The sequence below is a fragment of the Peromyscus californicus genome, unplaced genomic scaffold (assembly GCF_007827085.1).
Source record: "Peromyscus californicus insignis strain IS unplaced genomic scaffold, ASM782708v3 Scaffold_22__1_contigs__length_63687245, whole genome shotgun sequence".
Lineage (NCBI taxonomy): Eukaryota > Metazoa > Chordata > Mammalia > Rodentia > Cricetidae > Peromyscus > Peromyscus californicus.
In genome coordinates this window covers 11,248,244-11,270,731 of record NW_026294525.1, presented here as the reverse complement: position 1 = coordinate 11,270,731, position 22,488 = coordinate 11,248,244, and the positions used below count along the sequence as shown (strand labels likewise).

General features: G+C 44.4%; 1 long non-coding RNA gene across 1 annotated transcript; it reads left to right on the top strand.

Moving 5' to 3' along the window:
* Positions 1-19,903: 19,903 nt before the first annotated feature.
* Positions 19,904-21,314, top strand: LOC128118183 (uncharacterized). The gene is made up of 2 exons (XR_008221042.1): positions 19,904-20,183; positions 20,964-21,314. It is a non-coding gene; the product is annotated as an uncharacterized LOC128118183 (long non-coding RNA).
* Positions 21,315-22,488: the final 1,174 nt, after the last annotated feature.

The following is a 22,488-nucleotide window of genomic DNA, read 5'->3' as shown; positions in this document are numbered from 1 at the left end:
GCTGTGCATGTGCCTGCACACACCCATACACACACACACACACACACACACACACACACACACACACACACACACACTCACACACACACTCACACACCCACACACATACATCCACATATACATACACATACACACACACACACACTCACACATACACACACATACACACCCACACACATACATACACATCCACATATACATACATACACACACACACACACACACACACACACACACACACACACACACGCTTAAAAATACATATTTTTCCCCTAAAGGTAAAGGGTTGAAGAGATGGGAGCAAAGGGTACTTGCTGTTAAGGACCAGAGTTCAGTTCCCAGCACCCACATCAAATGGCTCATGATCACTTGTACCTCCAGCACCAAGGATTCTGACACCTTGTTGTGCCCTCTGCAGGCACAGGCACACACATTCGGCAAACACTCATACAGACACATAAATATGAGTAACTTGAGCTTTTTCCAAAGCAGCACTCATTTGGAGAGATAGGGAGAGCTGGAAATGTGAAGAAAACGAAGATGTGAAGAGATAAAGCTGCGGCTACTGGACACAGCAGAGAGCAAGCAGCCACCAGCCTCAATGAACTTCAGAAGACACTGACTGCCCTGGCTAACGCCCAACATTCCTGTTCAAATCCATGGCTTTGTATAGTGATCTTCTTCAGTGCATGACAGAGGGAGGACCAATGTATTTACTCAAAAGAAAGAAAGGAAGGAGGGAGGGAGGAGGAGAGGAGAGGAGAGGGGAGGGGAGGGGAGGGGAGGGGAGGGGAGGGGAGGGGAGGGGAGGGGAGGGGAGGGGAGGGGAGGGGAGGGGAAGGGAAGGGAGAGGAGGGGAGGGGAGGGGAGAGGAAAAATTGTGACTGGGAAGGGGACTCAGTAAATAGAGCACTAGCCATGCAAGCAGAGAGACCTGAGTGTGGTCTCCAGAACCTATGCTAAAACTCAACTCCAAGCATGGTCCAAAACCAGGGAGCTGGAGACAGGCAGATCCCTAGGACTCGCTGGCTGGCCAGCCTAGCCTAACTGGAGGGATTATAAAGGTGATGCATGCACAAGTGGTCCCAGTTCACCTCTCTCCCGAGTGCCCTGGACCACCACGTACTTCAACCTCCTGTGCACTACAAGGCCCATCCATCTCCGACTGGGATCTTCTTTACTGTGAAGACACTCTTGGGTTTCGCTCAGTTCCACTCTTCTACAGCATCCACCGCACATTCCACGTATCTGAGAACTTTTAACACCTGCTGCATTTTTTAATTAATTCTTAGTTTTTAACAGCTTTATACACAACATGGACACATTCACCCCCTATAGATGTAACCAACCGTCTTATTAAATAAGAAACACAGAGCCGATTCAGAGAAGAAAGCCAAGAGATCAGAGCTAAGAGCCTTACCCTTCCTGCTTCAGCGATCCTCTTCAGCCAAGAGAGCTCTCCGAAAGGGACCTACTTCCTGTGTGTTTGTCTTTATAAAGACTTTCAGTTCTGCCTTCTCATTGGTTGTAAACCCATGCCTCGTCACTGCCTGTCTGTAAAGACTTCCAGGTCTTCTATGGTTGGGATTGAGATTAAAGGCATGTGTTTCCAATGCTGGCTGTATCTTTTTACACACACAGATCTACCTAGCTCTGTCTACCAAGTGCTGGGATTAAAGGCATGCGCCACCACCGCCATGCTTTTGCTATGGCTCTAATAGCTCTGACCCCTGGGCAACTTTATTTATTAACATACAATTAAAATCACATTGCAGTACAAGTAAAATACCACCATAACCCCCCCACTACCCCTTCACCGCTCGCTCACACAGATCGCCTTGTTCTTCCCAAAGATTCCCCACTTCCTACCTGCATGTCCCTCCTTCCCGTGTGCGTGCGTTTGTGCGTGCGTGTGTGCGTGTGTGCGTGCGTGTGTGAGTGTGTGTGTGTTCTTTGTGAAGCCCCCATTCATGCAATCACAGCTGTTGTGTGTTCATAATCGCAATAGCCATGTCATCTCCAGAAGACAGTGCCCAAACCACTCCTCCCATCCTTCCGCTCCCACTGTCTTCCTATGGCCGATCTCACCAAGTTCCCTGGGCCTAAAAGGGGGGGGGGGGGGTGACACAAATGTCCTGTTTGTGGCACAGGAGTGAGCAGTCATGTTCTCAACCAATGTCACCGTGAAACCAGAACTGTCACTCTAATACCTAAACAAGATGAAGACACAGCAAGGGAAAAAAAAAAAAAGATACTATAGACTGACATCCTCCCGCGGCATTTTAAAGCCTGGTCCCAAATCTCAGAATGTGTCCTGGAAACAGTATCGCTCCCCTCCCCAATAAGAGCAGCCAAGAGAAGGCACAGAATGTCACAGACTCCTCCAAATACAGTCTGCAGACTGTCCCTTTGAACGAGAAAACTGGGCTAATTCAAAAAGAGTCTCCTGCCTGCTCCCCGCTCCCTTGGAAGGTTAAGAGAGAGAGAGAGAGAGAGAAGCAAAACCACTCAGATGTGTCCCCAAGCTCCCTTTCTGTCTCACTTGGAGAAAGGGTTTGAGGGGAGCAATGCCAATGCGGCCCTTTGTTGTGCCCAGCTGGAGAGGAGGAGCTACTGGGCTCAGAAGCGCGCATCCCATCCAGCCCTGCCAGGGTGCCCAGCTGGCTCCCATCCCTGGTGACTGACTGATAGTACCTGCCTCCCCAGGACCTGAGTCCTCAGATGTCAGCGGCATCCCAGGGGAAACAAAGAAAGAGCTAAATGCTGTCTGTGGTGTCTGCATCTCCAGAAGCTTTTGTAGGTGGTTATTAACTTCAAAGGAAAAACCCCCACTTTTCCGTCTGTCCTTCCCTCTGAACTCAGAGAGAACCTGAGCTGGAGCTATGTGCATCAGAGAAGCTTTGGAGGATGGCCAAGGCCTGGACCCCACCCCTGGGTGCTAAGTATTGCGGATCCATTGTAGACAAAGAGGGGTTCTTTCCCCCTAACTTTCATAAAGACTACAGAGTGATTTTTTCCGATTTTTCGCAATTAAATCCACTTTTAATTTCATATTTGTGTGATGTGTTATTGTTTCTCTTTCCCTCTCCTCCCTCCCGTGACTCTCACATCCCCTCCACTCCAGTTCATAGCCTCTTTTTCTTTAATTATTATTGCTACATATAATATGTATATGCATACATACATGAATAAATATAACCTGCTGAAACTATTTAGTGTTGCTCATGTACATATGTTTTTAGGGCTGACCACTTGGTGTTGGATAATGAATTAGGGGTTCATCCCTGGGGAAGACTAACGCTCCCTCTCTCAATAGTCTTTAATTGCCTGTAGCTCTTCATCTAGGGGCAGGCCCCATGAGATTTCTCCCATCCATATTGACATGTCCCCAGAACCTACACAAATACTCTGGGTATGGCAGCACACAGGTACACATGCATAATCCCAGCACTTGGAAGGTAGAGACAGGGGGATCTGAAGCTCAGTGGACAGCCAGCCTACTCTGACTGGTGAGTTCCAGGCCAGGGAGAGACCTGGTAAAGGAAGGGAGGGAGGGAGGGAGGGAGGGAGGGAGGGAGGAAGGGAGAAAGAAAGAAAAGAAAAAAAGAAAGATGGATAGACAGATGGACAGCATCCAAGACTGTTCTCTGGCCTCTGCCTGCACATACATACTTGTGCATAAGTATCTACCACACATGAACATAAACATATATATATACAAATTAATTGAATGAAGAAAATATTTACATAGCAACACATAATTCCTTTATAGATTTAACTGAGAAAAAAATTTTTCTCAGCTCTTATGTAATTTCCCCAACTGTCCATTTGTATATATTAAATGAGATTAGTTTTAAATTGTGTATTTTCTCTCTAGATATTTGCTTAGAAACCATTTTTGCCTCAAACCTAATATTGCAACTTTGCCCACCTAGACCTCGTTTCCACACCACGGTGGCCAGATTCGGAATGAGCGCCTCCCCACCACCACCACCACCACCTCCCTCGGTCTCTCACTGAAATCGTCAGCCCTTCTCAAACCTCTCACATTGCTTCTTGGACTTAACTGGTTGGCACAGACGTCACCTCGAAACAGCCCTGACTCTGCTGGTGACTCTGCTGTCCCCAAGCTTGGGCACCCCTCCTCCACAACAGATGGTCAGTGTGTGTGACTGGCCTCCTCACCAGCCTGGCAGAAAGCCAAGAGACCAGCTCCTTGGGCTTCGTGTCCTTGGAGGCCAATCGTGAAGATGTCCAACTTTGGGAGGGTCTGGTCATGCCACACACTATAAAAAATTCCCTCTCGAAACTGGCAGACAAATGAACCCTGGAGAAACACCACCATGGCCAGTTCTCATGTGGTCCCCCACAAACTGCTCCTGAGGAAAATGAGCCTTCTGACCTGCTGTATTTCTACAGAAGAACAACTTGTCACTGGCTCTCTCAAGGGATCCTTTGTCACCCTCAAGGATCTAATTGTGCATAGACCGTCGTCCTACGCCCCTCTTCACAGTGGGTTCTAAATGGGTGGGCCCCCTTCTCTCTTCTAGTGAGCCCCAGAAGGAGAACACCTGCCGGTCCCTGGCTGTGTGTCTCTCCAGCCTGAACAAACTCTCCTGCTGTTCTGCTGCCCTTCGTATTTCCAAATGACACCCTAGGAAAAGCCCATTCTGAACTCTGCCTTGACTGCAAGCCAGCTCCTCCAATCCTGAACCAAGCATCCCAGACAGCCTGTACTCACTCGGGGTTTGCTGTAGATGTCCCCAGCAATTCTGCCCCTGCCTGTGATTAACACTATGGACGTTGCTTGCCAATATTCTTCAAAACTAGCCAACAAGAGGCTGAATTACAGTGTAATTCTCCCTGCGCCCTGACATGTCTATACTATATATTAATGAGGTGTGTCCAATTGAAAATTCAAAACCAAATATATTCATTAGCAATCTAAAAATAGATGCTTCCCTGTGAGATTTTAAAGCCTGTAGGCTCTTCTTCTCATGTCGATGGTCTTGGTTTGCTATAATAAAAGCAAGAAAAAATAATCTTTTAAGGTTAATAGCTTTGAACAATTAGTATAAATAATCGCCCACTTTGATGTTTTCTGCAATATTAATTTCAGAACTGAGCATATTATTTTGCTGAGCCAGAGTGCTAAGCTGACTGGAAGTTAATTTTTATTCTCATTCTCTCCAAGGAAGTGAATCTGTAACACTCATTGTGCCATTTACCACTTTAGAACCGTGATAATACAACCATCCTCCCTTTAACGGCACTGGCTTCTAAAGGTCATGTCTACAGGAGTCTGAGCATCCCACCAGGCCTTACCATTTCCCCAAGAAATAGCCCTCCTTTTTGCAAGACTATATAGAAATCAGAGTGTTGGATCAGTGATACCTGCACACCCATGATCATCACAGCAGTGTTCACAAGAGCCAAGACACGGAATCAGCCAAGGTGTCCCTCAACAGATAGGTGATGTCTTACAATTCCTGTTGCTGTGACAAAACATCATGGCCAAAAGCAATTTGGGAAGGAAATGGTGTATTTCAGCTTCTAACTCACAGCTTACACTCTTTCACTAAGGAAAAGAACCTGGAGGCAGGAACTGAAGCAGAAGCCATGGAGGAACACTGCTTACTGGCTTGTTCTCCATATGGCTTGCTCAGCCAAGTTCCCTATACAACTCAGGACTACCTGCCCAGTGACACTGTGGGCTGGACCCACCCATATCAATCATTGATCAAGAAAATTCCCTTCAGATTTGCTATGATGGTTTGAGTGAGAATAACGCCCCCGCCCGCAAAGGCTCACATATTTGAATATTTGGTCCCCAGTTGGTGGAACTGTTTGGGAAGAATTAGGAGGTATATCTTTGTTGGAAGAGGTGTGTCACTGGGGACAGGCTTTGAGGTTTCAAAAGCCCACACCATTCCCAGTTAGCTCTCTCTGCTTCCTGGTTCTTGTCTCAAGTATGAGCTCTCAGCTACTGCTCTAGCACTATGACTTCCTGCATATGACTAGCTGCCCTGCTTCCTGCCATGATGATTTACCCTCTGAAACTTTAAGACACAAATAAACTGTTTCTTCTATCATTTGCCTTGGTCATGGTGTCTCTTTACAACAGTAGAAAAGGACTTAAGACACTTGCCTACAGATCAGTCTGATAGAGGCATTTTCTCAATTGAGGCTCCTCTCCTCAAATAGCTCTAGTTTGTATCAAGTTGACAAAAAACTAACTAGCACAGATGGACAAAGAAAATGTGGAAATAGATAGATAGGTACACAAATAGGTAGGTAGGTAGATAGGGACAACACGCACAAAACTGGTGGACATTATGCTAAGTGAAATAAACCAGGCAGAGAGAGACAACTAACTCATGTTCTCACTCATCTGTGATAAAGGTCTCATAGAAGCTGAACACAGAATAGTGGTCACTGAAGACTGGGACAGGGTGATATAGAGAGGCTAAATAATGGTACCAAATATGGTAAGATCAAAGGAATTTGTTCTACAGCTCTATAGTACTGAAGGGTGACTATCATTTATAGAAATTCATTATGTCGTATTTATATTATATATTTCAAAATAGGCAGAAGAGCCACAAGTTTCCTGCACGTAGGAACGGTAAGCATTTGAGGAAATGAAAACGCCAACTACTAGCTGGGGAGATGGCTCAGCAGTTTAGAGTGTTTTTGCTGCCGCAGGCATGAGAAACTGAGTTCAGAACCCAGCGTCCACCTACAAAAAGCTAGGTATGGCCACATGCATCTGTGACCCCAGTGCTGTGGGAGACAGAGATGGAGACTTGCTGGTGCTTGCTGGGTGCTAGCCTACCTCCAGGTTCTCTGAGAGACCCTGTCTTAAGGCAAAGAGTGACAGAAAGGGGTACCTGACAACCCCTTCTTATCTTCTCACACGTACAGGCATATGCACCTGCACACACACACACACACACACACACACACACACACACACACACACACACACACACCATATTTATACACACATATCCACATTAAAAAAAATACCTATCTGATTGGATCCGATGTGTACCCTGTATGTATCAATTGAGCCTACTGCACTTCCTAAACAAGTCCAAAGAGGACCAGTGTGCGCCAATTTTAATACACTTTTGAGCTGTGTGCATTGCTCAATAGTAGAGCTTTGTGAGGCCCTGAGGGCAACCCTAGGTACCACAAAGAAAAAGAATTCAAATTACGAAACTGTACAAGTGACACTCCATAGGTGCTGGCTGGGCACATGATTTGAATAGAATGACATTTCAGATGCTGTAGGCCAGGGTCACCCTGAGTATTTGAGCCACAAGGCTAAGCACAGTGCTGGCCCGTGGGTAGTATCCACTGCTGAGCTGTTGGACTAGACACAGGTGCATCCCAAGGGCACATTCTCATTCAGTTACTCCCTCTGCTTAAAGCAGGATCGGGGGGACGAATTCACATGTGCAATTTCCTCTATAGTCCAGATGAAGCAAGCAGGTTTTAATCAGGAAGCCGCTTTGGAAAAAGTCTCCCCCAAACCTGTCAGGTGTGTGGTATCCTTGACCAACCTGAGAGGATGGAGTTGAGGAGCCACCACTTAATGGTATAAGATACAGGCGTATAGATAACCTTCTTGTGTGTGGAGAAGCATAGAGCAAGAAAGCATCCACTTTTCTACTTCAAAACCCCCGTCACTGACAGAGTGACTTGGGGAAGTTGTGACATAGTTGGCGGCTATTTGGGTGCCGAAGGAGGGCTGTAAAGACTGCTCATCCGCTCTCAGAAAGCCAGCCACCAGAAAGTAACTCCTCTATGCCTTGCCCTGTAAATGAATCTGAGGCGTCACGGTACTTCAATTACTACTGACATCACAGTCATTTGGCTTCATCCTGACTGCCAATGGATTACAAAAAGCAATTTCCATAAGTGAGACAGGACAAATGAATGTGGACAAACCTCTACCATCCTTCTTATTTGAGGAGATACAAACACCGTGTTCAATATTGTTAAATATAATATCTTTACATTCTGATACACTGAAAACATGTTTCTACTTAATAATACAAGCACTGCAACCTAATCTTTATTAAAAAGTCACTCTAATTTATTCTGTGTCTGACTTCTAGACCACCCATATAGTATCTTTAAATTCTAGAGGTAATGTAAATGATAAAAACAAAATCCTATCAGGCCATTTATTTTTAATTTAATATTTTAAATTATTTTTAATTAATATTTTAATTTTCCCCTAACTGGATTTGAATTCTAATCCTAACCCTAAGAACACTGGAATCACGTAAGGCCCAAGTCATACTAAAAAGAACAGAACAGAAGAACATCTTTTTATTAAGAAGTGTTATTTAGAAAACACTTTTACACTAAAGATTATAGTCTTAAGAATGCAAACTTGAAAAATTATTTCTGAAATGAATTTTATCATTGAACTCAGAAAATTGATAATTGCAAATAATTTGCCTTTTTTTTCAAAACTGGGTATTAAACCCAAGACCTTGCACATGCTAGACCAATGCTCTACCTCTAAGCTGGATCCCCAGCCCAAACTGAACTGAATCTTTGAAGAAGTTATTCAGTTTTCTGCAAATATCCACAGACATAGTCAAGTTCCCCTGTCGTTTCTCTTCAAAAGATGAAGGAATTCTGTAAACTTCAGAAGAAATAAAAATCCAAAGAAGAATTTTTCAAGATCTATAGTTTACCCGGAGAATACAAAGACACATAGAGAAAATCTATTACTAAAATGTATCACATTAAGAGAGGAAAGTTGGGAGCCCCACCAGGGACCCTAAGTTCTTTGTGGTGGTTTATTATAATAAATAAATGAGAAGAAGCTAGATTACTCAAACACTTGAAGTAAAGAGTTAGTTATTTTATAAACTTACATTGGTGCTGTAGTTTAATTGTGCCCAAACATCAAATTCACATATGTTCAAGACTGAAATGTCAAAGAAAAATACAGAAAGAGACCAAAGGGAAAAAGAGAAAAGGAATAAATAAACTGGAGAGGAGGAAGAAAAGTCACAGATTTAATTCAACTTGATACAGGTTTCTAAGCATAAATGCAGCGGAGGGGAAATGACTTCAAATGGACAAATAGATCTGACCACTCAGAATTGCCATGTGTTTCCAGCATATTGTAAGTGAAAAAAGAAACTGTCAACCACTAAACTGAGAAAAATATTTTCCACAAGTCTGACAAACAAATATGACAGATCTCTTATAAATTATTAATCTAGCACCCCACTTTTAAATTTTTAAAAGAACTGGATAGTAATTCATAGAGCAAAATCTCAGGTCTCCAGAAACTATAGTCATTTGTAATGAATGGCTATGGCAAGGTTTTCAAATTCTGTGCCCATCATACTATGAAGTTGGTTGAAAGAAATCAATTAATTTTCAAATAAAGTAATCACTTCGAACACTGGCAAGTATGCATGCCATGAGACAGACATTTTCATGTACCACTGAAAATGATATAGTAGATAAAGCATTATCAATAGCAACCTGGAACTATCCATTAGAAGCTCTTCATTCTAGAAACTATACCTTCATATACTCACTTCACAAAAGTAATAGAAAATATAGACCAAGATTAACAATATACAAGAATGCTAATTATACATGATTTATAGTGGCAAAAATAAGAGTCGCTCTCAGAGGAGAAAGGCTACATTTCTCAAGGCTTATATTAATGGTGCCATGGAAAAGAAATGATGCGGCCAAACAGGGAAGGTATCATGCTTCACAGCACAGAATGGGAGGCTCAGAATCCATCACACCATGTCTGTCACAACATTTATACAAAGACCAAGTAGACAGACACATGGACTGGAACAAAACACACCGAAGGTAAATCTGCAGCCACTCCTGAGTAAGTGGGTCATAAGTGACTTCAATTTTTTCTCTCAATAGATTTCTGTATTTTCTAAATTTTCCTCAAGTAAATATTCAGCAATTGCCCTTTATCTGTGGTTTTGATTTCTCTTATTTTAGTGGTCTGTAGTCAAAAATAGTCTGGAATATTTAATGGGAATATCCAGAAAGAAGCAACTTATAAGTTTTAAACCACATGACATTCTAAGTAGCATGATAAAATCTTGCACTGTCCCGTGTGTGGTATGAGTCCTCTTTGTCCACCGTGTCCACGCTGTATACACACCCTGCCCATTATTTACTTAGCATCCATCTGAGTTATCAGACATTCTACCCTTTGCATTCAAGAGTCCTGAAAATTCAGAAAGGCCATAGGAAAGCCAGACTGTGCTTTTCTTTAAGGAAAGGGGGAAAGTTATAGACTCGGGGAAAGAAAATAATCATACCCTAACGTACATACAGTAAAAACAAATATTCCGTTAGTAAAACTGTGGAGAAGAAAAAGAAACCCACGCTAATTTTGCTGTCATATCTCAAAATGCTAAACTTACAACCAAAGGGCACTAGAAGTGCTTAGTCAGAAAAGAAAAAAAAGCATTCAACTGCAGGATGAGGAGGCGGGACTATCCGAGGTGTCAGGCAGCCCCTGTGAGTCTTAGAACACAGTCCAATTTAACCACCAGTTGACAATCAGCGATTCTCCAAGATTCTGGTTGGAATAACATTGCTCTCTTAAAAATTGTAGGCATACACACACCCTCAAAAGAGCTCTTGTTTGTGTAGACTATCTATTAATTGGTTTATTGATATTTACTATCTTAATTGGGGTTTCTATTGCTGTGAAGAGACAGGACGACTTTGGCAACTCTTACAAAGGAAAACATTTAATTGGGGTGGCTTACAGTTTCATAGACTTAGTCCATCTTAATGAATTTATCTGTTTATTTTTGTTTGGTTTTGTGTGTGTATGTGTGTGTGTGTGTGTGTGTGTGTGTGTGTGTGTGTGTGTGTGTCTGTGTGTGTGTGTGTGTGGTGTGTGTGTGTGTGTGTGTGTGTGTGTAGGGGACACTGTGCCATGGCACTCTGGTGGAGGTCAGAGGAAAATTTGTATGAATCTTTTCTACCCCATGGGTCCCAAGATGGACTTCAGGTCATCATCAGGCTTGGTAGCAGGTACCTTTGTCCACTAAGCTAGATTATCATAGTGGGATATGGCAGCATGCAGGCAGACATGGTGCTGGAGAAGGAGCTGAGAGTTCTGGATCTTGATCTTCAGGCAACAGGAAGTGAAATGGGTCACTGGGCATAACTTGAGCATAGGAGATCTCAAAGCCTACTCCCACAGTGACACACTTCCTCCAACAAGGCCATACTTATTCCAACAAAGCCACACTTCCTAACATTGCCACTCCCTATGAGGGCCATTTTCTTTCAAACCACCCCTTTTACCGTGTTTGAAATGTTTAAAACTGGGCTGGTGGGCTAGCTTAGTGGACAAAGGTACCTGCTACCAAGCCTGATGATGACCTGAAGTCCATCTTGGGACCCATGGGGTAGAAAAGATTCATACAAATTTTCCTCTGACCTCTACCAGAGTGCCATGGCACAGTGTCCCCTACACACACACAAAAAAAAAAAAACAAAAAAAAACAAAATAAATAAACAGACAAATACATTAAGATGTAATTTTAAAAGACATTAGATCTTTAAAAAAAATACTTAAAACTCAGCCATGTTTAATTCATTGAAAAGTAGCTGTGATGAAAAACACACATAAAAAGAAAAATTATGAAGACCCCATTACATGTTGCCATTAAAATATATTTTTGTGACGTAATTCCATTTTTCAAAACAAAAAAAATCATAATTTGAAAAGCAGTATTTTCCCTTTTTGCAAATCCTTTAACATCTGATTTATCAGAATGACCACATCGGCTTCTGCTTTGAATTCATCAACATGTTACATCGTGTACAGACACTGGGAAACCCCCATAGATTCATGAAAGACCATGGAGGAGAGAGCAGAGGCCCTCCTTAGCATTGTTGTGATAATGGTTAGACTTCATGATCTTGGCCAACTCAGGACTTCAAATTCCCAGACCCACTGAGATCAAGGGCCTGCATTACTCAGCAGTGCTTACTGGACAATAAACTCATCATGACTCAAGTCCCCAAGGGCCCAGCACAGCTGTGCATGGAGGGGGAAGGCCAGGGATCATACTTCCCCACAAGTCCTTATCCTGGGCTAAGACATCTCCCATCGTGAAAGCAACCACTAACTGAACCTCAACCAGAACTTTGACTTAGAATATAGTTCTGACTGAGCTCTGTTACCCTCAGACTGACACATAAGAGACAGGGGCAAGAGACTGGACATGGCCAGCCGAGCTAGTTGGCTTCCAGGAACTGACTCTTCTGTAGATAATTGGAAGATATCCATTTAAAGTCCTGGAGTCAGTTGTAACATTCTTCCATGCATTCATTCAACTAGCATTTACTAAATAACCACCAATAGGAACTCATGGTGCTAGAGAAAAGGGGGAAAATAATCTCTTCCTCATATCTCAATTCCTACAAGTAACTTAGTACCTCCCATATAGAAGGTGCTCAATAAAGGATGGATGGATGGATGGATGGATGGATGGATGGATGGATGGACGGATGGATGAATGGTTGGATGAATGGAAAACTGATCCAGAAGTTTCCCTCCCATATCTCAGTCTGATGAAAGAAATGTCCATATAAACAAAGGCTCTCTGTGACTGGTAAGCCAGTGCTTGATGTGAGATAGGCAAGCAGGTATTTGATAAAAAGTGATTTTTTTTTTTTTTAGCAATTACCCCTACATATCATCACCTAGAAGACAAAGAGAGCCAGTGAGGGAGTGAGGGAGTGAGGGTGAAGGTCCTTGGGGGGGGGGGGAGTTCACAGGTGCAAGGCCTACTGGTGGACACTGGATCCTGGCACCAAGTACGGGCACATGGAGCACAGTGATAACAAGGGCCTAGTTCTTAACACTGAGTCTGACACCTTAGCTTTGTGATACAACTAAGGTGGGTTGCTAGAATTATGTATGTTGGAGTAGAGAGTAACTAGTGGGAACTCTAACTTGATCTGCTGGTGAGTCATCTGTGTGCCTGTGGTAGTTTGAATGTAATTGGACCCCATAATCTCACAGGGAATGGCACTATTGAGAGGTGTGGCTTTATTGGGGTGGGTAAGGCATTGTTGGAGGAAGTGTGTCACTGTGGGAGCAGGCTTTGAGGTTTCCTATGCTCAAGATACCTCTCAGTGTCTCGGTCAGCTTCCTGTTGCCTGCAAGATGTAGAATTCTACCTCTGCCTGCATGCTGCCGTGCTCTCCACCATAATGATAATGGACTGAACCTCTGAAACTGTAAGCCAGCCCCAATTAAATGTTTTGCCTTAAAAGAGTTGCTGTGGTCATGGTGTTTCTTCACACCAATAGAAACTCTAAGACAATGCCCCTACCAGGCTGCTAGCAGCCACTTCACATGGTTTTAGTTAGTTTGGGTTGCTATTACAAAACACCATAGTAACTTAAACACAAATGCTAAGTGATTCAAGTCTAAGATCAGTGCTTAGTCAGGTGAGGACTGGCTTCCAGGCTAATGGATCGGCACCTTCTTCTTGTATCTTCAAGAAGTAAAGTTCCCCCAACACCCATGTTTCTTCTTCAAAGGTCACTATCCCACCCTTGTGCTCAAATCCTCTCCCAAAGCTACCTATTCAAATACCACCACCTTTGGGATCAGGGTTCCTGTGGGCTAATAAGCAACACAAACATGCAACCTATCACAGCATAGTTTCTAAGGTCAATGATAAGACCAGCCTCCAGGTGAGGGCCAAGTGGCCAAGACAGAAAGAGATAAGGATAGAGACCAGGCTGAGGGTGAAGTTTTCTTGTCTTCATCTAGACCCCCCACCATCTGCCTGCTTCTAGGCAGATCTTGGGTAATTAACTGCTCTTGGCACTTTACCATTGTTATGATGGCTAATCTTCATGGCCAACTTGACTGCATTTATAACCATCTAGATTAGTAAAGCATGCCACTGTGTGTACCTGGGAACATACTTCTACAATCAGAGCTTGAAGGATCAGTTCTAATTAATGAACTAGTCCCTTGATAGACTCATAAGACTATGACATGATTGGGAGGTGAGGAAGACTTGTAGGTGTGTCCTGGTTGGAGGAAGAAGATCACTGGGGGGCGGGGGTTGTCCTTAGTGGTATATCTTCTGGATACATGTCCTTGCCTCATATATCATGTCCCAACCCCTACCTGTAACCCTTTCTTCCTTTGCTTCCCGGCTATGATGTGAACCGCTGTGTACTTCTGTGTCCTTCCCTCCATGACTGACTAATACCTCTGATACGGTGAGCCACAGTAAATAATCTTTCCACTATTTCTGTCAGACATTTAGTCATTTAAATTGCTAATATTAAGTAATGTTTCTAAAAATGAAGCAGCAGTCAAATGCACAGTTTAGAGTCTGGCACATGACTGGCACTCCACTACATCCAAATCCAATCCTCCATCCTTATAGCACTAGAGACATATGCTAAAGATGTGTACAGCAAATTCCAGTGCCATGGAGCCCGCAAATGTTCTTTGACTTTGAGGTATAAATAGGATGAGAACATGTTTTGGTGCTATGTGGGAAGAAGCATAACATTATTTGTATACCCAAAACAGTTGGATTTCTCCTGGCACCGTTGTTTTATTTTACTCTAATAAAAAGCCATAATGAGCCCTCTTGCATTTCCAGGTACGGGCAATGATTTGTAAGCTGTAAACAGGACTTGATGGAACTAGCTCACCTGTACCACACTCTCTCCACCAAACCTTCCAAGGTACCTCACACAGAAGCCAGAGCTATCTAAGGGCCTGAGGATATGGCCTGTCACATAAACACATCTCAGGCTGTAACCCAAAGCAGCAATCCCACAGCCGGTTGTGGCAAGAGAGGAAAGAGAGGCCAAAGAGATCAGAACTCTATAAATAACCCTGCGCTTTTGCCTCCATAGAGATGAGCTGACAGTAATGGCTTGTAATGGCTTGCTGCTACATTCCAGAAGATTCTGGGAGCCTGTCCCATCAGTAGAAGCACCCAAGATTTGTTGGTAACATGTTCACCATAATGGTGCTACATGTGTGTTTTCAACACTTTGAAAGATGGAAGCTCAATCAAAATTTACAAATAAATGCATAAAAGGGAACTGAGAGAAAAAAAAAATGACACAATGTCCCAGCCTATCTGGATTCTCCAGGTTGGAAGCTTTACTGGAGTTTGTCAGGATGCCCACCAAACACAGAATAGATTCTATTAAAATTCAATGAAAATAAAGTCATTCCCCCCACCCCCCAAAAAGACCACATCTGTAGACCTCAAAGCATGCTTCCAAATGACATGGTCACAGGCAGGCACATTGGACTCCACTCCCCAGCTCTGTTCCTTTGAAAAGATCAGTCCAGAACTATGGCTTAAGAAGGAATACCAACCAGAAGGTTGTCCACTTGCCATGACATCCTTCAGTACCATCACAGGTCCCAAATCTCAGCCTCTTCAAAGCTCAAGTGAGAGGTCTGTGTTTCACCAATAAGAAGGAAGAGAAGGCAGGAAAGTGGAATTCATTCTTATACAGACTGTAAGTCAAAGAGAACTTCCTCTCCCTGTGGCCTCTGTCCATTCTCTTTTCCAAGGTAAATTTCATCTCTGCTAATCTTATAGAGTAATATTAAAATTAAGCACAGAATACAGCTTTCATCTAACACTTCTCTCCATGTGCCGATCTTCAAGACTGTTTACTTGGGGAACCCCCATTGGACCTCCAATTTGGAGCAGGTCCCACAGTCCAGGGAAAGAGGATTACTGCTGTTTATCTGTGGCTTTATCTCACTTGCTGATGGGTTATCCAGGAAGCAAGGCTCACTCTCAACATATGTGCGTGGGATAAGTCTTCCATTCCAGGACCCCATTCCATTAGCTCAGGCTGTAAGTCGGGAAGACCCTAGGGACCTCAGGAGAGAAATGAATCTTCCAAGAGCCCCATCTGTGGAATTCAGACACACTGAGTCTCTGAAACCTTGGGCTCAGAATAATCTAAGGAGAAAAGCGGGCTTCTAACATGTATCTCCTTCAGATCTGCTTCCCATCTCTGATATGATTTATTAGATCTAATAAAAATTCTGAGCTCAAACTTGAGGAAACTTTCCTAAAAGACGTGGGAAACCACATCAGAGTAGAAAAGAAGGAACTTAACATTTTCTTCTGTCTGGTACTCTTTGGTTGATATACAAAACTTGGAAGAGTGAAACATCAGTGAAGCCCTGGATTTGGGAGTGGAAGAGAAGTGAGCTAAGCTGGCCTCTGCCGTGAACAAGAGCTTCCTAGAGGGGAGAAACAAACTCAGAAGGGAGGGAAAGGCACAACATCAGAGAGTTCTGTGAATCCTTGTCGCCTTTGGTAAAACCTGAGGAGGTGGCAACGGTACCTTCGGTGTATAACCAGTCAGTGAAATACAAGTGGCAGCCTGGACTGGCAGATGTCCCCAGAGAGAGTGTCAGAACTGGGTTTAGTGGTAGGATACCCAAGAGGTGAGGAACTGCCTGGTGTCAGAGAATCCCTCACATGTGGTCAGAAGAGAGGCCCAGAGTTAGACAGACATAGGGGGCCTTTCCTAGTCCACAGTCCCTGCACATCTAACAACCTCAATGTCTAGCGAGATCTCCACATATTTATTTTTATTTTTACCTTTTTTTAGGGGGGATGGGGAGTGGATATGGGTGTGTGCATATGCACATGTGGGGCGTGCATGAGCCACAGTGCGTGTGTGGAAGTGCGAGGCCAGCTTCCAAGAGTCAGTTCTTGAGCTCAGGTCTCCACGCTTGGGAGCAAGCCCCTTTACCCAGCTGAGCCATCTCCCCAGCCTCATCGCCTGTTTTGTGAATAAAACTGTCCTTGAACTCAGTGGTACCTGCTCATCCACACATGGTACCTGATTGTTCTGCTGCTGCTTCTACAACCATCAAAGCATTTCAGTCTGAAATGTTAAAATACCATACCCCCTAGGCCCTTCCATAAAAGCTATTTTGCCCGTCCTTGATCTAGATTTTAAAAAGCAGTGGATATACCCAATCAATATGTCCAGTCATTACATGTTGATCAAAAAACTGTTCACGGAGGCTGGGGAGATGGACCAGCCTGTCAAGTGCCTGCTGTGTGCACATGAGTACCTGAGTTTGGGTCTCGCTAGCATTCACGTAAAAACCCATGGACTGGGGAGATGGTTCAGGAAATAAAGCACTTGCCATGTAAACATGAGGGCCAGAGTTAAGGTCCCCAGACCCAACTAAAAGCCAGGCGGGTGTGGCAACCCCCTTTAATCCCAGATCTCAGGAGAAAGAGGCGGGGCCTCCCTGAGGCAAGCTTGCTAGCTGGGTTAGCTGCAACTGGCAAGCTCTGGACTCAAAGAGAGACCCTGACCCAGGAAATAAAGTAGAGCAGTCTAAGAAGACCTCCAGCGTCAACTCCAGACCTCCACATGGCTGTGCACACACACATGTGCACAAACACTCAAATCCACATGCAAATCCATAAGGACAGGGGAATGAGCAAGACCATGATTTGATAATCATACATCTGTGAAGGCATTACGTTATGAGATTGTACCTCATGAATCCTCATAATTAAAATTACAAGTAAATAAGAAATGAATTGGCAGAGAGATGTAGGATAAACTATAGAGTGCGATTCACCTGTGACCTGTAGTTTGTGCCCACCACCAATTCAGAGAAAAAGATGTTCACATCTGATGAAGTTCTGAAATTCAGCTGTGTTGTTTTCACTTTGGGGGGGGAGGGCACTCATTAATGCAAACGAAAATGTCTCCAACATCTGTATCAAAAAACCATCCCCAGAGAGCCAGTCAGTGGTAATGTGTCACATGGCAGATTCCCTGCCAAATCCAATCCCCCATCACCACGCTGGCGAATGGCGGGCCTTCTCAGCTGCGTTCGGCTTTATTTAAAAGGTGCCTCGCACATTCCTCACAAGTGCTGTGGAACATATTCAGAGCCCGCCACGGGTGTCATGCCCTTGAACAGTGTGATGATGTTTCCATTATCATAAACCCCACCCTCCATATAGAAACAGACACACAGTGATTCAAATGTCTCACACAATGTTGACACTGGGATTCAAACCTAGACTCACTGAAAGCTGAGTACATCCACCTGACAGTTTTCAAGTATGCTATTAATCTTTTTTTTTAAAAAAAAAACCTGTAAAATCAGTTGTACTTTAATATAAATTTCATATGAAAGAAACATTCATTCACTCTAACGGCAATGTTTGGCACAACTACCTCTTCTGATGATTCAGCAGCTACTTCAGAGCCCCCCAACTAAAGACTGGATACCTCTAGAGCCATCTTTACGGATAAGCTTGGGGAACCTTTAGGAGGTGGGGCCAAGCTGACAAACATATGGTCACTGGGGAAGGCCTTGGGCCTTATAACTCTTCCTTGGTTCCAGCCAGAGCTCTTTGTTGACTGCCAATGAGACGTAGCCAGCTGCCTCACACTCACGTGCCCATCACTGCAAGCCACCCCCACCACGGTGACTTCCGCTATGACACCGTGAGCCAGATCAAACCCTCCCAGCTTTGCATTGTTTTTATCAAGTACTCTGCTACAGCAGGAGGAAAATCAGCCCACCCAGCATGCCTTGTGGCAGCTCAGCTGAGCCATGGACCCAACCATTTCCCTCATCTTGAGAGGCCTCCCTTTCTCCTCTGGCCCTCCCCTCCCAGATCGTTCCAACTTTCATTCTCTTTCCTGCCTCTGTCAGGTGTCATGAGGAGCAAATGACCTATTGTTCACAGACAATCTATTCTATATATTTCAGGACATCCTTTCCATAGACAGATTACCAAGACTGTGATGTCCTTCACTGTCCTTATGAGATTCTGAAATGTCCAATACAGAGCAAGTATAGAGTGTGTTCATGATGCATGGATAGATGGATAAATGGAAGGACAGATCACCTGATAGACAGAGAATGTACCTCAGTAAAACTAAAAACCTAATTATTTACATTATTTAAGGAGTTTCTCTTTGCAAAATTACTTATTAGATATTCTTCTCTTGTTGTGGTAAGATACACACAAAACAAAACCACCTTAGCCAGCCATTTTGGAGTGTGCACACTTTCAGAGTGTGAGTGCGGTCACCACCACCATCCATCTCTAGAGCTTTGTCCTCATCCCACATGGAGACTCTGTCCCTGTGGAGCATATACCCACCACTCCCCTTCTCCAGCCCCTGAAGACTCTTCATCCTCTGCCTGTGACTCAAGGTCCCCATAGGCGTGGACTCATACATTGTTTTTCCTTCTGTCATGGGCTTATTTCACTTGGCACAACATGCCCAAAGCTATCTTCAAACTCATGATCCTCCTGCCTCAGCCTTCCTCACAGGTCTGCACCATCATGCCTGGCTCAGTTCATTCATTCCTAAATATTTGATGGTGAGTGTCAATCACAAGGGAAGACATTGACATTGATGAGAAGATGTGCAAAGAATCATGCTCCAGCACTGCCTGCTCCAGGCTGGAACTCATACACAGCCTCTCACAGACACATCTGCTTCAGGATACAAGGAAGAGAATAGCTATATTCCAGACACCGTAAGGCAAAACTCCTTATTGTCTCACCAAGTCCTCATAAGAACTCGGGGTTGGGACCAACATGATTCCCACTTTAAAGAGAAGAAAATGAAGCTTCCTGAGGCCAGGAAATAATGGGGCGGAGATTTAAGTGCATTGGGGATGATTAGCTCCCCACAGCCACATCCTTCATTGCCTCACAGTGTAAAATTAAGTCATTCAACCAGCCCCTCCTGAGATGGACTGAGCATGCTCAGTGTGATTACAGAAGAGAGTGCTGAGGAAGAGGCCGTGGAGCCACTCAGGTGCACATGATACGATTAGACTATGAAAGCCTCTTCAAAGATGAAAGAACAAACAGAATGGCTTCTGTAGGAGTGGGAAGAATTTCATGATTGGATGGCTTGTCACCAGGCGGTGAGAGTCGTATTCTTGGGGGCTAGAGGAGCAGGAAGGCCCCAAGGAGGTTCCAATGTGGCTCCATGCAGCCTGCCCAGAGGAAATGTGCAACCCACGCTCTCAGGGACCTCCCTAGCATGCAGATCCCTGAGGGAAAATTTGCAAAGCCTTTGAGTTCCTGCAAGAGAGGCTCCAGAAACATGAGGTGAGTGTCATAAATATGCATGTGTATCTCATCCCCTGTTAGCATTAGTGTCCTACTGGGTGAAATGTATGTCTGACATGCTCAAAACTTAAGGGGCGATGTCCCCTTTGATTACAGGGCATTCTGCAGAGAACAACTTTAAACCAAGTCCTGTGTGCACGCAGGCAACATCTTTTCAACTCAGGCCAAGCAGAAAGTTTGCCTTGAAGTGAGGGTTGCACTGAGGCAGGATGCCAGCTTTTTATTTCCATGTCTTTCTAGCTGGTTCTCTGTGCCTTGCTTCAAAGGCTGAGTGTGTCGACATATGTAAACTGCAAAGCCCCACGTGCTTTCTGGGGTGAATGAAGTGTGGTAAAGGGTAACATCCAAGCCACTTCCTTTCAGGATCTCTCTAAAGGGAAAAACAATATTGAAAGCACCGCCATTCTGGGTGACGGGGGGCGTCTAAACATCGCAGACAGCCTCAGCAGTAACTCTATGCTCTAAGCTGAGCATCTTCTATAGCCGACATATCACCTTTGTCTTCCACTCCCTCCATCAATCCCATATTCCTTTGCTGTTGTGGTCCACGCCTACTCCCCTTGTGGTTTTAAAGAGTCCCTAACCTTCTGCCAGGCACCCTGCCTGCTAAAGGCTTGCTGCTACCACCACGGTACTCACCCCTACCTCCAGGCTCTCTGTTGCACATCTGTCAAGGCACTTCAAAGCCACTCTGGGTTGACTTACCTTAGAAAGCTTCTGAGTTACTATTGTCTAAACCTGTTATTTCACGGTTGGCAGCTGTTGAAACATCTGGATGGATCCAGACTGGTATCTGCTCATCTTCATGCAAAATGGCATTGGCTCTGAAGCATTGAGGTCTACAGAAAAGACAGAAACTAATGGGCTCACTGCCGTGAATATCAAGTCACAGAAGAGCTGTCTCCTAAAAACACCGTCATTCCCCAGGTCCCCAGATAAAGGTCTTCCTAGTATTTGCAGAGTCGTGATGTCTGTGACAAGCTCTTTACCACGACCTGTCATCTCTTTAAGTCTGCACTCAGTATACTGATGGGGGTGTAAGAAGCTTTTGAGCTACAGGCATTTTTGTGAAGAGGAATAAACATAGATACCCACAGCCGCCAAAACCAACCTTGATTCAGTCTCTTCTCTGATTTCAGCTGCCTTTGCAAACCGTGAGGTAGGGGACTGAGCCGGTCTTCATCGTGTGGCCTAGTTAACCTTAACTGTCAACCCGACTGGTTTAGAGTCATCTAAGAAGGGAGGCTTGATTGAGGAATTGTCTGGATCATAGTAGCCTGTGGGCATGTTGGGGGTGTCTTGATTATTAATTGATAAGGGAGAGCCCTGTCCATTAAGGGTGGTACCATTCCCTGCGAATGGTGGTCCTGCACTGTATAAGAAAGCCAACAAGCCGGGCGGTGGTGGCGCACGCCTTTAATCCCAGCACTTGGGAGGCAGAGCCAGGAGGATCTCTGTGAGTTCGAGGCCAGCCTGGGCTACAGAGTGAGTTCCAGGAAAGGCACAAAGCGACACAAAGAAACCCTGTCTTGAAAAACCAAAAAAAAAAAAAAAAGAAAGCCAACAAACAATGAGCCTGCAATGGAGCCAGCAAGTAGGATTCCCCCATGGTTTCTTCTTTGTGTTCCTGCCCTGACGTCCCTCACTGATGGACTATAAGTAACCTTTAGCTGAAATAAACCCATTCCTCCCCTTGGTTGTTTTTGGTCAGTGTTTTTATCACAGAAAGAGAGGAAATTAGAACAATGTGACAATAGACACTTGCCATGAAGAGGGACAAAGCTCAGCCCTAAGCTGGGCCTCAATCACTTCTGTCCCCCAAGACGACCTCAATCTGTTTATAGTCATACAGCCCAAGTCATTAGATGGCTATTGCTGTTAGGTGGCCAGAATAGGGATAGAGAGGGTGAAAATTATGTTCCAGGGATCTACCCTGAATCTGGTCCAAAGAGAGACACAGAGTCCCCAGTTATTCAGTCAGTCAACTCCTGCTTGTGGTGCTGGAAGTTCTGATACTGGTTCTGCCCTCTCTGGTACAGCACAGCGGGTGTGCAGCCACCATCACAATATGACAGGTAGGGACAAAAGAGTGAGACACAGAAGTTTAGAGCTGACACTGTCCTTTGAATCTGGGCTGTGGATGTGAAAGCCACAGTTCGGAGAGACAGTGAAGCCTCCTGAAGTTTGAGAAAAACCCACAGGCAGGTAGATAAGAAAGTAACACAGATGATCAAACACCTAAAGAAAGACAATTTCAGATGAGATGAGCTTGACAATCATGGAA